This window comes from Schistocerca gregaria, chromosome 5 (genome assembly GCF_023897955.1).
Source record: "Schistocerca gregaria isolate iqSchGreg1 chromosome 5, iqSchGreg1.2, whole genome shotgun sequence".
NCBI classification, from domain to species: domain Eukaryota; kingdom Metazoa; phylum Arthropoda; class Insecta; order Orthoptera; family Acrididae; genus Schistocerca; species Schistocerca gregaria.
The window spans coordinates 437,109,420-437,127,152 of NC_064924.1; the positions used below are offsets into that span (position 1 = coordinate 437,109,420).

Below are 17,733 nucleotides of genomic sequence, written 5' to 3' on the forward strand. Positions count from 1 at the left end.
TCACACATCATGAGTGACTTAAGGGAGAATGACGAAAATAAGCAGACATATTTTTTATAGTGAAGGACTATTTGCTTTGTTTTTTATTCATGATTATTACCTGCTCTTTTTGTTTCATAGATGCATTGTTGCCATAGGATCTCAACCCAGTGGTTGATGATGTGATGAGTCCTTGAAAGGTGATTATTCTACAGTAATATTTTTCTTCCTATTTATGAGAAGTCCTTGTCTCTAGCTGTGCCTAATGAAAATATCGGTGTATTAGCACAACCATCAGCCGCTAATGCCTGGGAATCGACCTTATTCGTTTGGTCGCATTCCCCAGCTGATGATGGGATGTGGTAAACGTATTGGAGCAATGAGGACAATGAACATTTTAACCTAAGTTACCAGAAATTATTGTAATTGTCAATGACTGCATTATATTTTCGTTATTCGTGAATCAGTAGATACTTATCAGTGTCGTTACTTTCTTCTGCTGTGCGGAATATTTTGGAAGGTGGTGGTCTCACAAAGACTTCAACTCAAGCCAGCCTCTCTCACTGGCAGCCACAGCATGAACCGCTAAGTTGGCTGCCATCACCCTTTCCACATCCCGGCACCTCTTACTGGCAGCCGCAACCATCGTCATAACCTGGGCCGTCGAATTTTCTACCTCTCTGCAGCCCAGCCCCTCCAATAGGCAGCCACTCACATTTCTACAGACAGTACCATCCACCTGGCGAAGACTTCCTGCCTGTGTAGCAACGCCATTTGTACACAGCATCACTACTCCGATGTGCTTACCATGGTCTGGGCAGCGATCCCACTCTCTGCCTTAAATCACGATCAACACATTACGGACATACTGTGTCAGCTCTAACAGCAGCAACACTCCCACTCCCACTCTTATGGATCACCAAGCAAGTCCTGAAGCCAAATTGGACTACGCAGTGTTCGCTGTCGCATTTGAGGACAAGATCTCACTGGCCAGAATCGATAATTCGAATGTGGATTATGGATATCCTGCAACTTTCGTTAATGCTTGTCAAGCAGTTTTGTAAAGGGAGGTGCCCGGATACATCAACTATCCGCAACATCTCGTCATTAAGTGCAGAGTAATTCTGTACTGCCATCTGATTTACCCCCTAAAGGAGGATGGTAGTGTTGAGGAGAAGAATATCGTCCAAACTGGGGGGAGAGGGCCCAACTGGCATGATGTCCCAAGGTGAATCCATTGCAGTGTATTTTGGAACTTTCTCTGTGAGGCCATTTTTCCTAGGTGCAGGAAAGGGGGTCCGTAAGACACTCAATTGTGTACTCACGTTTTATTTTGAATCGCACATCTCTTACGCACTTACTGGGTGGGGTGGGAGGGGAGGGAGGGATGGGGGCGGAGTCCAATAACATCCCTCTTCTGAAAGATATATTGCTGAATAAGGCTTCTATTCATATCCATAATACTGGTGAGGGGGATGTACATTGTTTTGCATGATCGCTTCTGGCTAGCGATAGAAATTGTCCTAAACATGTGTAACGCGCAGATTTATATTCATCTGATTTTCGTGCACACTATAATTTTTATGACATCGAGATTCTTGTAAAGCTCCAGGATTTCCAAAGTTTTAGATGTGGAACCCCAATTAGTCGATTCATTTATACATCCTGAAGTAGATAATCCAGAAGAAGAAGACGACCGTGAGCACACTGTGAAGAACAATCTCAAGAATATAGTAGTTAGACCGCTCTCATTTTTCATAATTAACCTGTAAACGACCTAAAAATATAGACGTCTTGCTAATCTGCAAAGGCGATGAGCAACACTTCATGTGAGTCAAAAACATGCTCTACCTACTCTCTTCCCAAAGTATAAATATCATTTTGTTCGGCGTTTTTGCCACAGTTGTCTCAAATAGTTCACAAAGAGTGAATATCTAGAAAGACAACTTCATTGACAGTTCGAGCCAGCAACTGGTGCGTGTGGAAATTCCTACCAAGGAAAAAAGTTCTTTAAGTTAAGAACATCCGCTGTCCCTTCACCGTTTAGTCTATTTCGAGTTCCTCTTGGCACCTGTGGCGCCTTGTGAAAGTGATCCCAGTACCTCACATACCACATTTCCAGAATGACAGATGCATCCCGTACTCAAAGAAAATCATGTCCGAAACAATGCTTTGCTTCTTAGATTTGCTTCGGTTCGTGCACACGTCGCTTCAGGAACTTGTTGAAACGCTGTCTCAGGAGAATTTACATTTCATCAGAGACGGATATCCCGATAATCTAATATTTCAGCTTGTGATACGAATACTGGATTCGCTGAAGAGACTCAACGAAACCACATTGCGTTACATAACTGCAATCTCCAGTAAACTAACAGGCACAGCCGTAAGGACTGCGGAGTTTGAAAATAGGGTGAATATTTGGAGTGAATTAGCTATCTTTGATTTAGGCATGTACGGTAGATTATACACGAATACTAGTGTATTTCTCCTTGTGGATATCTCCATGAAATTCTAGAATGTAAGCCTGGGCACATACTTTCCAGAGTCTGGATTCTACTTCGCTGTATCTGGGTTTTCGTGGGATGCAATGTTAAGAAAGACATGTGTCAACGTCAAACTTTTGAGTGATGTGGATGTCTTGTTCTTCTTTGAAAGAGGGATTTGCAGAGAACTTTGCGAATGTGTGCACAGCGAATCTGGGCAAACAACGCAATGAATGAGTGAGCCGTAGCACAGGTTGTGTGCCAGTTTCAGTTATATCTTTACCTGGATGTAAACAAACTCTGCGAGCAAGCCACGCACAGAAGTCTTCCATTTAGTGGGTTCTCATGGATGTTCAAAGCGAAAATCGACAGAGGAAAAAGATCAAAGATGTAGCTACGGATTCATCTACTGGGTGAAAGGCTACAATTTGTATAAAATAATTAGATACAATGACAAAGATTTCAACATGTCTGGATATGCATTGGTTAATCCTTTTAGTATAACACCACAAAACATAATGGTTATCGGTCTGATGAAAGATGAGGCGAATGGTTCGCATATTGTGGTGTTTGTGGAGTTCAGATCTAACATGAATTCATACCGTATAGATGTAGGCGCCATCCAGTGGTGGGCTAATGGTGGGAAAAGTGTGACCCTAAAGGCTCTCAAAACCGTAGGCTACAAGACATGTCTCCTCAAGAGCTCTGGCGCAGCTCCACACGTGGTGTGCCAGGTAAACTTTGTATCACGAGATCATGAAGTACATACTGTGCTGCAACTGAACGTGGGGTTCTCTCATCATGGCTACAAATAGTTCATTTGTGGGGACGGGCTCAGGAGCCACCCATACTCAGACTTGTCACTAAAGTAATGGTGTGTGTGTGTGTAGGTGCATGCCATTTTATTTGTAAATAGTTGGTGTGCGTTTGTCTGTGTGTGTGTGTGTGTGTGTGTGTGTGTGTGTGTGTGTTCTGACTTAAACGAAAGGTGGTAGGTGTATTTCTACATCCGTAAGATAATATTTATTCAAATTACGAGCCATTCACCTAACAGTGACGTTAGTACTGCCACTACGAGAAGGCAACTCAGCTTTACCTGAAATACACGCTGCAACATTCGTGAGCGTTATTTACGTTTCAGGTTGGACAGTGTGAGTAGATGTTTGTCGAGAATGTCTTAAAAGCAAAGAAAATGCTATTATCGACACCTCTCTGAGTCTGGATAGGATCGTGTAATAAGGCTACGAAAAACCGGATATTCCTTCTGCAATAGTGCAGAAAGACTTGGGAGAAATGCAGCCACTGTACATGATTGCTGGCGACAGAGGTCACAAGGACGTGCGGTTTCCGGAAGACAATGTGGCGTTACCGAGAAGGAAGATCATCGTTATCAGAATATAGTTCTGGCACATCAGACTGCATATGCAACAGCAATTTGAGCAGCAGTTAGCACTACGATGACAGAAAGAGCTGTTACAAATTGTTTACTTCAAGGACAGCTCCGAGCCAAATCCCCTGTTGTGTGCTTACCAATGACCACAAACAATCGCGATTTGCGATTTCAGTGGTGTCAAACGAGAGTTACACTGAAGCGCCAAAGGAATTGGTATAGGCATGTGCATTCAGTTACAGAGATACGTAAACAGGCAGAATACGGCGCTGCGGTCGACAACGCCTTTACAAGACAACAATTGTCAGGCACAGTTGTCATGTCGGTTACTACTCTTACAATGGCAGATTATCGAGAATAAGTGTATGAACGTGGTGTTATAGTCAGAGCACGAGCGAGGGGACACAGCATCCCCCAGATAGCGATGAGGTGGGAATTTTCCGGTAAGACCATTTCACGAGTGTACCGTCAAATCAGGAATCCATTAAAACATCAAATCTCCGACATTGCCGTGGCCGAAAAAAAGATCCTGCAAGAACAGGACCAACGACGACTGAAGAGAATCGTTCAACGTAACAGAAGTGCAACCCTTCAGTAAATCTCAGTACTGGTCCGTCATCAAGTGACAGCGTGCGAACCATTCAACGAAATATCATCAATATGGGCTTTCAGAGCAAGGCCCATGAGTGTACCCTTGATGACTGCACGACAAAAGCTTTATGCCTCACCTGGGCCCGGCAACACTGACATTGGACTGTTGATGACTGGTAATATGTTATCTGGTCGAACGACTCTCGTTTAAAATTGTATCGAGTGGATGGATGTGTATGGGTAAGAATCCACGGACCCTTCATATTAGCAAGGGGATGTTCAAGCTGGTGGAGGCTCTGTAATGGTGTGGGGCGTGTGCAGTTGGAGTGATATGGGTTCCCTGATAGTCCTCACACTACACTGACAAGTGACACGTACGTAAGCATCCTGTTTTATCCCGTGCATCCATTCATGTCCATTGTGAATTCCGTCGGACTTGGGCAATTCCAGCAGAACAATGCGACTCCCCACACGTCCAGAACTGCTACGGAGTGCTTCCAGGAACACTCATCTGAGATTAAACACTTCCGCTGGTCATCATGCTCTCAAAATATGAACATAATTGAGCATATCTAGGTTGCTTTGCGAAGTACTGTACACAAGGCATCTCCATCTCCTCGTACTCTTACGGATTTATGGACAGCCCTGCAGGATGCATGGTGTCAGTTACCTCCAGCACTACTTCAGACATGAGTCGAGTCCATGCCACGTCGTGTTGAGCACTTCTGAGTGTCCGTGGGGCTCTTCAGTGTAATTGGAGGGAAGAGTGAATGTCTGCTGTATTGTATGATGAATGCTGCTTCTCCATCTGTGCCAATGATTGCTGTATATTGAGTAGAGAGAGGCCAGTTGAGTGCCTGCAACCGATCTGTCTGCATGCTAAATACACTAGACCTACATCTCTAGCTATGGTCGGGGGTGCGATTTTGCGTGACAACAGGAGCTTTGACTGCAAAATTGTACGTCTATTTCGTAATTCGACCTGTTGTGCTACGATTCATGAACAGCATTCCAGGGGCTGCTTCCAGCAGGATAACACTTACTCATATATCACTTTCGTAACCAACCATGTTCTGCGGAGTGTCGCCTCTAGAGAGTGTTGACATATTGTCTTCACCCGCTTGATCATCAGATCTGTTTTCACTCGAGTACATATTGGACATCATTCGACAATTCCAGCATCAAACAGCATGAGCTGTCCCTGTATTGGCGACCAAGTATAACAGGCGTGGAACTACATGCCACAAACTGACATCCGGCACCTGTACAACGCACGCTTAGATGCTTGCATACAACGTTCTAGCGGTTACACTGCTTATTAATGTACACATTCGCAATGGTTTGCCTTATGGTTACATTAAAATGTGATCTTGCTTACCTAGACAAATAATTATTTTTTGTTATTTCTTGTGCTGTAATTTTTCCATTATATATATAAAAAAGTTTTTCATCAGCTCGGTTCCGAGAGTTCCAGAATGTGTACATAAAATTGGAATAGAGATCGACATAAACATCATTTCTGCCCTTTCTATTGCTCATGAAAACCACGTTGCATAATGTACCACCATAGAGCGAGACCTTCAGAGATGGTGGTCCAGATTGCTGTACACGTGGGTACCTTTAATACCGAGTAGCACGTCCTCTTGCATTGTCGCATGCCTGTATTTGTCGTGGAATACTAACTACAAGTTCATCAAGGCACTGTTGGTCCCTATTGTTCTACTCTTCAACAGCGATTCGGCGTAGATCCCTCTGGGTGGTTGTTGGGTCACGTCGTCCATAAAAAGCCCTTTTCAATATATCCCAGGCTTTTTAGATAGCGTTCATGTCTGGAGAACATGCTGACCACTTTAGTCGAACGATGTATTTATCCTGAAGGAAGTAATTCACAAGATGTGCACGCAATGAAGGCGAATGCCTCGCCAATATGCTGCCGATGTGGTTGCACTACCGGTTGGGGAATGATATTCACGTATCGTACAGCCGTTACGGCGCCTTCCATGACCACCAGCGGTGTACGTCGGACCCATATAATGCCACCGCAAAAGAACAGGGAACCTCCGCCTTGCTGTACACTGAGTCTAAGGCGTTCAGCCTGACAGGGCTGCCTCCAAACTTGTCTCCGACGAGTGTCTCGTTGAAGGCATATGCGACACCCATCGGTAAAGATAATGTGCTGCCAGTCCTGAGCGGTCCATTCGGCAGGTTGTTGGTCCCATCTGTACCGCGCAGCATGGTGTCGTGATTGCAAACATGGACCTCGCCGTGGACGTTGGGAGTGAAGTTGCCCATCCTGTTGGCTACCGCGCACAGTTTGGGTTGTAAGACGACGTCCTGTGGCTGCACAAAAAGCATTATGCAACATGGTGGCGTTGCTGTCAGGTTTCCTCCGTGCCATAACCCGTAGGTAGCGGTCATCCACTGCAGTAGTAGCTCTTGGGCGTCCTGAGCGAGGCATGTCATCGAGAGTTCCTGTCTCTCTGTATCTCCTCCATGTCCGAACAGCATCGCTTTGTTTCATTCCAAGACGCCTTGACACTTCCTTTGTTGAGAGCCCTTCCTGGCATAAAGTAACAATGCGGACGCGATCGAGCCGCGGTATTGACCGTCTTGGCATGGTCTACTGCAAACAACACGAACCATGTACCTCCCTCCTGCCGGCCGGTGTGGCCGTGCGGTTCTAGGCGCTTCAGTCTGGAACCGCGTGACCGCAGGTTCGAATCCTGCTCGGGCATGGATATGATGTCCTTAGGTTAGTTAGGTTTAAGTAGTTCTAAGTTCTAGGGGACTGATGACCACAGATGTTAAGTCTCATAGTGCTCAGAGCCATGTAACCTCCCTCCTGGTGGACTGACTGGAACTGATCGGCCGTCGGCCCTCTCCTTCTAAAAGGTGCTGTTCATGCATGGGCGGGTTTAGTGACAAACCCTGAACAGTCGAACAAGGGACTGTGTCTGTGATACAATATCCACAGTATATATATATATATATATGTGTGTGTGTGTGTGTGTGTGTGTGTGTGCGCTTGTGTGTGTGTGGGGCGGGGGGGGGGGGGGGGGGTGAGGGATTCTTCCTGCATCAATCATCCTTATCGTTTAATCCTTGTTAAATTCTGATCGCGAGCATGTATCCCAAGAGGCTGCAAGACAAACTACCTGCAGGGCTTAACTTCAGAAACAGCTACACTGCTCGAGGAGTATTATACCCAATTCTCTGAAAACCCATTCAGTGAGGAAACCTCCCAAATAGCTAGATTTGTCCTCTCCTCAATCTCCAAGGCAAAGAAAAGACAGTGGGAGAAACTGATGGAAGACTGTGATATGAGTAGAAATAGTCAAGAGGCGTGGAGGCTTCTAAAACGCTTGATTAATGACCCTTCACAGGCAAATATGCATGCGAATGTCCGAGCTGATCAAATTGCACACCAACTCATACAAAATGGGAAACCACTTTATTCAGCCAGGCCTGGTAAGAAGACATGTGAGAGACGACCTGACCAAGAAACCAATACTCTGCTTCAGCCATTTACCCAGAGTGAGGTGGATCTCGCTCTGAGTAAGTGCAAAAATGGGAAAGCCGCAGGCCTCGATGATATAAGAGTTGAGCAGATAAAGAACTTTCGGCCGATAAGAAAAGCATGGCTGAGAGACCTAATGAACAACTGTGTCCAATCCTGCAAGATTCCTAAAATCTGGAGGAAAGCCAAAGTTGTAGCTATCCGTAAGCCAGGCAAGGACCAAAATGATCTCTCCAATGTCATCTGTATAAACTCCTTGAAAGACTCATACTACACCGACTAAAGGAGAAGCTAGAGACAACATACATCCCATAGCAGGCTGGATTTAGACAGAGAAAGAGCTGCACATGTCAAGTGCTGAAACTATCACAGCACATCGAAGATGGTTTTGAAAGGGAAGAGATCACAGGAGCTGTATTTATAGATCTAACAGCAGCTTATGAAACAGTTAATCATAGAAAACTTCTAATGAAGCTGTACAATGCCACTAGAGACTACCAGATAACCTGTTTCATAAGGAATCTCCTTGAAAATAGAAGATTTTTTGTTGAATTCCAGGGCAAGAGGAGCAGATGAAAATCACAGAAAAACGGATTACCCCAGGGAAGTGTGCTTGCTCCAGCTTTGTTTAACATCTAAACAAATGATCAACCACTACCTGAAGGAACACAGAGCTTAATCTATGCAGATGATTGTGCTATCACCGCCCAAACCCGCTGCTTTGAAACTTTTGAAGAGAATCTGTCCAAAGCATTGAGAGAAATGTCAGCTTACTACAGGGAAAACCAGTTGAGACCAAATCCTGGAAAAACACAACTTGCGCTTTCCATCTTAAAAACCGACAGGCCTGGGAAGAAACATCACTAGAACACTGTACGTATCCCAAATACCTAGGGGTCACCCTTGACCGTGCATTAACATACAAGAGGCATTGCCTAAATACCAAGCAAAGAGTGGCAGCCAGGAACAATATCATCAGAAAGCTAACAGGCACAACGTGGGGAGCACACGCCAACACTGTGAGAACCTCTTCCCTTGCGTTGTGTTACTCTGCCGGAGAATACGCAAGCCCAGTGTGGTTCAATTCTTGCCATACCAAAACAGTAGATGTTGCTGTTAATGATACTTGTCGTATCATCACCGGGTGCCTGAAGCCTACTGCTCTGGATAAACTGTACAGCCTCGCGGGAATTGCACCCCCCGACATCCACCTGGAGGTAGCAACAAAAAGCGAGAAGGAAAAATCAGAAACTAGTGCAGCTCACCCCCTATATGGCTATTAGCCAGCAAACCCACGACTTAAATCCAGAAAGAGCTTCCTCAGATCTACCGAGGCTCTAGTTGCGGCACCACAGCAATGCCGAATCGAACTATGGCGTGCAAGGCTTACCAGTACTGTGGGATGGATTACACCAAGCGAAAGACCACCACCCGGCTACACAGAGAGTTGCAGTACATGGAGATCCCTCAACAGACTACGCTCGGGTGTCACGAAATGTAAGAGCAATCTGACCAAATGGGGTTTCCTAGAGGAGCCGCCACCCTGCGAGTGTGGAGCAACGCAGACGACCTTCCACCTGCTCCAGTGTACCCAATGTCCAGCAACATGCACAACAGAAGACCTGCTACATGCAACGCCAAATAAAATAGAGGTCGCTAACTTCTGGGCGGCAAAAGTGTAAATAATTATCTTGTAAATGTATCTACAAACAACATGTAAATATTGGACATTATTTTATATATTGTAAATGCTTGTCACGAATAAATAAAAAAATCGGTATATCAAAATAAACAAACTTATTGTCTTTTTAAATGGGGGGGAATTACTAAATGAAGAAATACAACAGTATTGTGCAAAAATCCTCACAATTTTTTTACTGTCCATTTTTCACATTTACAGTAATTCAACTTTTTCAAGGAACACATTGACACCGGTGTGTCAGACCCACCATACTTGCTCCGGACACTGCGAGAGGGCTCTACAAGCAATGATCACACGCACGGCACAACGGACATACCAGGAACCGCGGTGTTGGCCGTCGAATGGCGCTAGCTGCGCAGCATTTGTGCATCGCCGCCGTCAGTGTCAGCCAGTTTGCCGTGGCATACGGAGCTCCATCGCAGTCTTTAACACTGGTAGCATGCCGCGACGGCGTGGACGTGAACCGTATGTGCAGTTGACGGACTTTGAGCGAGAGCGTATAGTGGGCATGCGGGAGGCCGGGTGGACGTACCGCCGAATTGCTCAACACGTGGGGCGTGAGGTCTCCACAGTACATCGATGTTGTCGCCAGTGGTCGGCGGAAGGTGCACGTGCCCGTCGACCTGGGACCGGACCGCAGCGACGCACAGATGCACGCCAAGACCGTAGGATCGTACGCAGTGCCGTAGGGGACCGCACCGCCACTTCCCAGCAAATTAGGGACACTGTTGCTCCTGGGATATCGGCGAGGACCATTCTCAACCGTCTCCATGAAGCTGGGCTACGGTCCCGCACATCGTTAGGCCGTCTTCCGCTCACGCCCAAACATCGTGGAGCCCGCCTCCAGTGGTGTCGCGACAGGCGTGAATGGAGGGACGAATGGAGACGTGTCGTCTTCAGCGATGAGAGTCGCTTCTGCCTTGGTGCCAATGATGGTCGTATGCGTGTTTGGCACCGTTCAGGTGAGCGCCACAATCAGGATTGCATACGACCGAGGCACACAGGGCCAACACCCGGCTTCATGGTGTGGGGAGCGATCTCCTACACTGGCCGTACACCTCTGGTGATCGTCGAGGGGACACTGAATAGTGCACGGTACATCCAAACCGTCATCGAACCCATCGTTCTACCATTCCTAGACCGGCAACGGAACTTGCTGTTCCAACAGGACAATGCACGTCCGCATGTATCCCGTGCCACCCAACGTGCTCTAGAAGGTGTAAGTCAACTACCCTGGCCAGCAAGATCTCCGGATCTGTCCCCCATTGAGCATGTTTGGGACTGGATGAAGCGCCGTCTCACGCGGTCTGCACGTCCAGCACGAACGTTGGTCCAACTGAGGCGCCAGGTGGAAATGGCATGACAAGCCGTTCCACAGGACTACATCCAGCATCTCTACTATCGTCTCCATGGGAGAATAGCAGCCTGCATTGCTGCTAAAGGTGGATATACACTGTACTAGTGCCGACGTTGTGCATGCTCTGTTGCCTGTGTCTATGTGCCTGTGGTTCTGTCAGTGTGATCATGTGATGTATCTGACCCCAGGAATGTGTCAATAAAGTTTCCCCTTCCTGGGACAATGAATTCACGGTGTTCTTATTTCAATTTCAGTTTCCAGGAGTATATATATATATATATATATATATATATATATATATATATATATATATATATATATATATATATATATATATCATAAAACTTTTTTTTATATAAGGGGTGGATTATACTCGTCAATCATTTTCTCGTATGTACTCGATCATACGACACAAGTAGTCTGATTCTAACCATGCATAGCATAGCATACTTTAGTACGACTTAAATGCACAGTCTTCTCTACAGCAATGGCAACTTGGAAGTCCCTGTCTGGTGCTAGCAGCACTTTCATATGCTTTGACCCACTTTCTATTAAACTGTACATGTTACTGAAGAGCAGTGTCAGAGTTGTGACTGTAATAGTAGTAGTAGTGACAGTAGCAGCAGTAGACTGTGTTTCGATGCCTCCGCGGCTGGCTTGGGTCGATCGAATGCCAGCAGGTCCGGGATCTCAAATACAGACTGCTGCTGCTATTTCTGCTGCTTCTATGGCTGCTGTTGCTGTTGCTTGAACACCAACAGGTCAGGGAGCTCAGCTGCTAGGCTTTATGCCCCTATGGCTGCTGTTGCTGCCATTGGTGGCTGTGTTGTGTCATGCAGATCTGCAACAACAATAATACAATAACGGAAGTAGAGGAGCGTTCTTGAGAACAGCAGCAGTAATAATAATAATAATAATAATAATAATAATAATAGTAATAGTAATTAAGTACTTACTTTCAAATCCAGTCTTTTCATTCTTCTTATTTTTTCGCAGCTGCTGGGTGCGCTTCATCATGATTACTGCTTGAAGTACTAGAAGCAAGTGCCGCTGCCACTGCTCACCCAGTCGACAGTATGAACAATCACTCCACCCCGATTCCTGGGAGCTGAAGAGCCCATTGATCGAATAGCCCAATATTCAAAGCCCAACATTCAAACGCTATTGCACACCAAGCAGTAGACCAGGGCCCAGGTACTGAAGAGAGGGGGGGAAAGGAAGTGAGAGGACGGTAGACAAACGGCGCAGTTAAGTAAGAGCCCAGTTGCCCATTGCTAACGAGGCCAAAGGTCGAGCTGCAAATTATATGGTTATCTGTGCATCACCTCCTACCGTCATTCCACTTCTCTGACCGATCCTCTTGTGCAGTTTGATAAGGGCTGTACAAGGAAGTGGCAGAACAAAGATTGGAGATACTATTTCGGCTCTGTTCTCGTAAGATTCGAATTCCCATTGGTGAGCTCTGAAACCGCCGTCGCACCAATGAAATGGTATATTTTCTGTCTACAACTTGTCACGTAATGAACACATGTATCCTGTGAGTGCTAAAGATTGACTCGCAAAGCTCTCGAAAATGATAAATCTGCATATTGGTAGATTCACAGACTATCATTTCCAGAAATATGTGATAATTGATTGACGAGTAAAAATCGTTATCGCCGAATTCCGGGAGGGGACAAATGTCCTCTGTTTGGCACTTCCCCCTTCACAGGCCCCTAAGCCATTTGTTGCTAGACCTTGGAGATGGAATACCTCGTGCGTTGGGTACCCTCTATCTTGCACTGTTCAAGAGATACCGCTTGCTTTGTCCACCTTCGAATCATGCGACATTGTACTGATATAGTATTTAGTTCGTCGTAGTGACAGTAAATCTCTCTCTCCTTCTCTATAATACACGTACCTCACAATAAATTGGTCATGAGTGTACATTCACTACCCTGTTATATTGTATACTTTTGGTGTGGCTAGATGTCAGTAGCAACAATGTAATACCAAGACACATGACATACTACTCTGTCAACAGTCCATTCCTGCTGAAATTGTTAGATTACCCTCTTCAGCAGAATTATAGATAAAAACAAAAACAAATTCCAGAAGTTTCTGTCCCATATCGGAACAACGGCCTAATTTATGACAGTACTTTAAAAACATTATTACTTTCAATTTCCCAGACGATTTTGTACTGTATAGACTTTTGGTTTTCGAGAAAAATTCAGTTTCGAAGAAAGCTTGAGATCTGCAAGACCAGCTTTAACTATGAAAACCATTCGATAAGCTTTGCAGGGAACAATTTGTTACATTAACTCTTTGATTTCACGTTACGAAGTAGGAAAGTGATGTCTTAATAAGAAGTATGAAAATAGTAGGTGCATAAGTATCAGAGTGAAAGCTTCCAAATCCTGTTTCGATCTCCATCCTTATTACTTCTCATAATGATTTTTTTGTGTGGAAAATATATTCTCCGTGGTTCGGAATCCACGTTATATTCGAATGCACTTTATGCTGTAGGTTCCCCTATAACTGGCTCAATGAATCAGTTTAAACGTCGGAGAGAAAAGTCAGGACGCAGAATTTCCAATAGGACTGTGGTTAGTGAAGTACGGTGGTGTTTTGACCAATCAGCAGGGTGATGACAGTTTTCTATAAAGTTTTCTTTGTAAACTTAATTTGAAAACGTGAAAATTAAGTGGAAAGTTAATACGGTGAATGAGGAGGTTCCATACACAATACACAAAATCAGTCAGCCGCAGGTGGAAACACGGACTAGAAGAAGGAGCAGAACGATATGTGGTAGTACCAGTGTGAGCCTTGATGACTGCCGTATCTTGACGATCACTCAAGGACATTCGGTGATAATATGAAGTGTGTCATGTTACACCCGAGGAAACTGTGCGAGGTCTGTTGAAGGTCACCCCCAGCACCGCCTGTGCATCTCAGGCAAATGTATGTGGTATATCCAAGAACAGTATTTAGCTTGATACCCCGCCCACACTGGCAGGATACTTGTGTGTGTTACACTCACGGTCAGGACGTAACCTGATACATTGCCCTTGCATCATGGCCAATAGCGTGACAGTTAAGTTGGCGGGCGAATGGGGGACACTGTTTCCTTTTCCTCTCTGAGCCAATGAGAATTCACTACAATGGCGGGAAACTCTTTCCCTATTCTTCTCCTTTTGTTTCTGCTTCAAATACATGAGCCTCGTCATTCGAAGTCTGTTCACCATAGTGAGACCAGGTTTGTTATAGACAATAATAAGAAAATATTTTCTGAGTTATTAATAATTTTCTAAATTTTCACTGTATAGCTCATATACACCAGCCTAATTATTTTGTGCGATGTAGTTAAAGGATCTTGTTCTGTTGAAAATATATATTGCACGAAAAAATTAATACACCTGGGAAATCGACGTCGATTTTGGTCTGATGACAGCCTATACTACCAGGGAGATAGCAGATGAACTGATAACGGTTTCAGTACCATCCGCCAATAGATAGAGTAGGGGCACAGCTACGAGAATGCCATCCGTGTCTATACTTCAAGTGGAAATTTTCACAGCCAGAAGGCTTAGTGTGGCGCAAACGTGTGAGGCAAGGAGGCAACCACGCCACACAGACGCACTCCTGCTTCCAAAAGCCAACTGAGCCAGTTTGAAAGGGATCAAATTGTGGTCCTCCGAGTGGCGGGTTGGTCCTTTTCAGACAGCTTGGACGTGCTGCGTCAGTTGTGAACGATGCTGTTATCAGTGATCACGTGAACATTCTCACACCAATAGCGGAGGTTCTGGATGTCCACACAGCACAGACGCCTACCAGGATCGTCGTATTGTAAGGACAGTAGTGGCAAATCGTACAGCAACCACAGCACAGGTAAGGGGGCTTGTGAGCACACATTTCTCAACACGAAGTGTTGCGGACTATGGACACACACATCTCTAGCACACCATAGCACCGATGGCCACGGCTTGTCCGGTTCCGTCAGAGGATCACTTGCAAGATGGAACGGCGAGCCACGGTCTTCACCGATGAAAGGAGTTTTTTTTTTCTGTATGCAAGTGATGGTCGTCTGCGTATACGACGTAGACCCGGTGAGCGCTGTGTCGTAGAGGGAATTTGCCGAAGACTCACTGGCCACACCAAGGCCTTATGGTCAGGGGAGCAATAACCTACAACACTCGTTCCCCTTTGGTGTTTCTGGAGGGACGCTAACCAACACTCTGTACGTGCAGAATGTTTTTAGACCCCTTCCTTCGACGTTCTTGCAACGAAAAGGCGATGCATTGTTCCAACAGGATAATGCTCGCTCACACGCTGCTCGTGAAACTCAACTTTTTCTGCCAGACTTTCAGCAACAATTTCTGTGGTTGAGTCCAGTCGAGCACGTATGGAAAATGATTGGACTAGAAGTGAGTCATGCGCCTCTTCAACTAATAACTGTTACGGAACTGCGCGATCATGTGGAGCAGGCGTGGCATAACGTACCCAGGACAGTATCAGTCATCTGTACGATCGACTGGATAGCAGAGTGAGCGCCTGTATTGCCACTCTTGGAGGCTACACCAAATGTTCAAATGTTCAAATCTGTGTGAAATCTTAACTGCTAAGGTCATCAGTTCCTAAGCTTACACACTACTTAACCTAAATTATCCTAAAGACAAACACACACACACACACCCATGCCCAAGAAAGGACTCGAACCTCCGCCGGGAACAGCTGTGGAGGCTACACCACTTTTACTAGCATGGGTGTCTCAACATGGGTGTCTCAGCATGGATTGATACCTGGTACCTCAGCTTGTACTATTGATCTGTAAATGTTATCATTTCATGTGCTACATATACACTGTTGCAGTAGTAAATCATAAGGAAATATGAAACCTCCAAAAGTGTGTACCAATTTTCTTCAGGCAGTGTAATAACATTAATATAACAAAGTAACTTATGGTTTATCGACAATAATTGTTCCTCAGGTTACGTTCCATTCAGAAAGATGTTGCACTCAGTGACTGTTATATTGACTTGTAAATTATAGATTGCAGCGGTCAGTCCCCCTTTTTTAATTTTATTGTGCAGATCTAGATTTCGGCTAGAAGCTAGCCATTTTCAATGCATTGAATACTAGTATTCAATGAACTGTGTATCAAGCCCGACCAACAGGCATTACACGCACTGAGGGGAAATGATAGTGCACTGACAACGGCTAGCTTCTAACCGAAATCTAGATCTGCACAAAAAAATTTAAAAACGACTGATGGCTGCAATCTATAATTTACAAGTAATTGTTCCTATTTCGTTAACAATTTCTTTCTATATTTATGAACAATACTTTTTTACAGGTTGAGTGTAAAAACTGTGAAGGAAGCCACAGGTTGGAATATATCTCATAAACAATTGAGAATGTTGGGTGTTAGAGCTACCTTGCGATCATGACGATGGCGCAAAAGAGGAAGTGGTGGTGGGCCACGTCAAAACCGTTTCTAATGATGACCAAAAATGTTTGTAGCAGCACGCTCTGCGAGGAAGACAGCGACTGGCTCAGCTAATGTGAGACGGAGCGAACTGACCGGCAAAAGTAAAGCATCGCGATAGTCGTTCAGCTGGCGGCCGGCCTGCAAGGATCGGGGCGAGACGAGGAGCCAATCCCGGCGCTTGCGTCAGCTACCACCGCCACACACAACCTGCAGCCGCGGCGGTGCATACCGGCCGGGCCGGCTGTTAAAGGCGATGCACGGACGCGAGCGCACTTTATGTAAAGCGCGGACCGCATTGTAATAACATATATAGGTAGGGCGGCGCGGCGCGGCGCGGTACGTACCGGCTGGGCACTCAGGTTCAAGGTGAGGACGGCGGAGGGCAGCGCTCGCCACCGGCCAGCGGCCACCGCGCGAGCCGTGAGTTAGTGGCGAGCCGGGCGATTGAAATAGAGCCGCGGCGGCGCGCCGACGACGGATTTTACGCTGCTCGCGGGCCGCGGCCGTCTCGGGCGTAAATCTCAGCGGCGCTGCGCGATCCTCCTCGGCCGGCCGGCTCCCACGCGGAGCGCGCAGCACGAGCGCAGTCGGCCGCGCCTCGCCAGCACTGCTCCGAGGCGAGAGGCGTCGCGAGTAACGGGCTGCCTCGCCCTGCCTGCAGCGTTGAACTACGATAGCAGGCTTAAGCCGTCGGCACACGATACGTGCTTTCCGACGTCAACGATGAGCCTGCCGAGTTAAACGTGCTGCTGAACGCTCAGAAACGATGCGACTTGTACATATGGTTCGTGTGCCTCGACGTGGTATATGCAATCGCAGCGCTCTCCAGCGGCAGTTGTCGGCTATCTGGCTCACAAATCACACTGTTTACGAAAAAATGGTTCAAATAGCTCTGAGCAATATGGGACTTAACATCTGAGGTCATTAGAACTTAGAACTACCTAAACCTAACTAACCTTAGGACATCACACACGTCCACGTCCGAGGCAGGATTCGAATCTGCGATCGTAGCGGTCGTGCGTTCCAGACTGAAGGGCCTAGAACCGCTCGTCCTTTCGAAAAGGACGGGCGTTAACTGCCTACGGTAGCTGAATGAAAACGCATATTTCCTCCTTTGTCCATATGCTTATCATAAGATAGGATAAGGCTTTAGGATAGACTGCAGCGTAACCAAGTTACTGGCCATCCCAGTGCCAGGGGAATGCCCACTGGGATTAGCTCAGTGGGCCAGGCCAACATTCATC

The 17,733-nt window shown here is 46.1% G+C and overlaps 1 long non-coding RNA gene across 1 annotated transcript in view; it reads right to left on the minus strand.

Annotated features, from left to right (window-relative positions):
• LOC126273125 (uncharacterized) overlaps positions 1-16,916 on the minus strand; it is a 65,924-nt gene extending 49,008 nt beyond the window's left edge. The window contains exon 1 of the long non-coding RNA XR_007549307.1: positions 16,834-16,916. This is a non-coding gene — a long non-coding RNA (uncharacterized LOC126273125). The remainder of the gene's footprint in view (positions 1-16,833) is intronic.
• Positions 16,917-17,733: the final 817 nt, after the last annotated feature.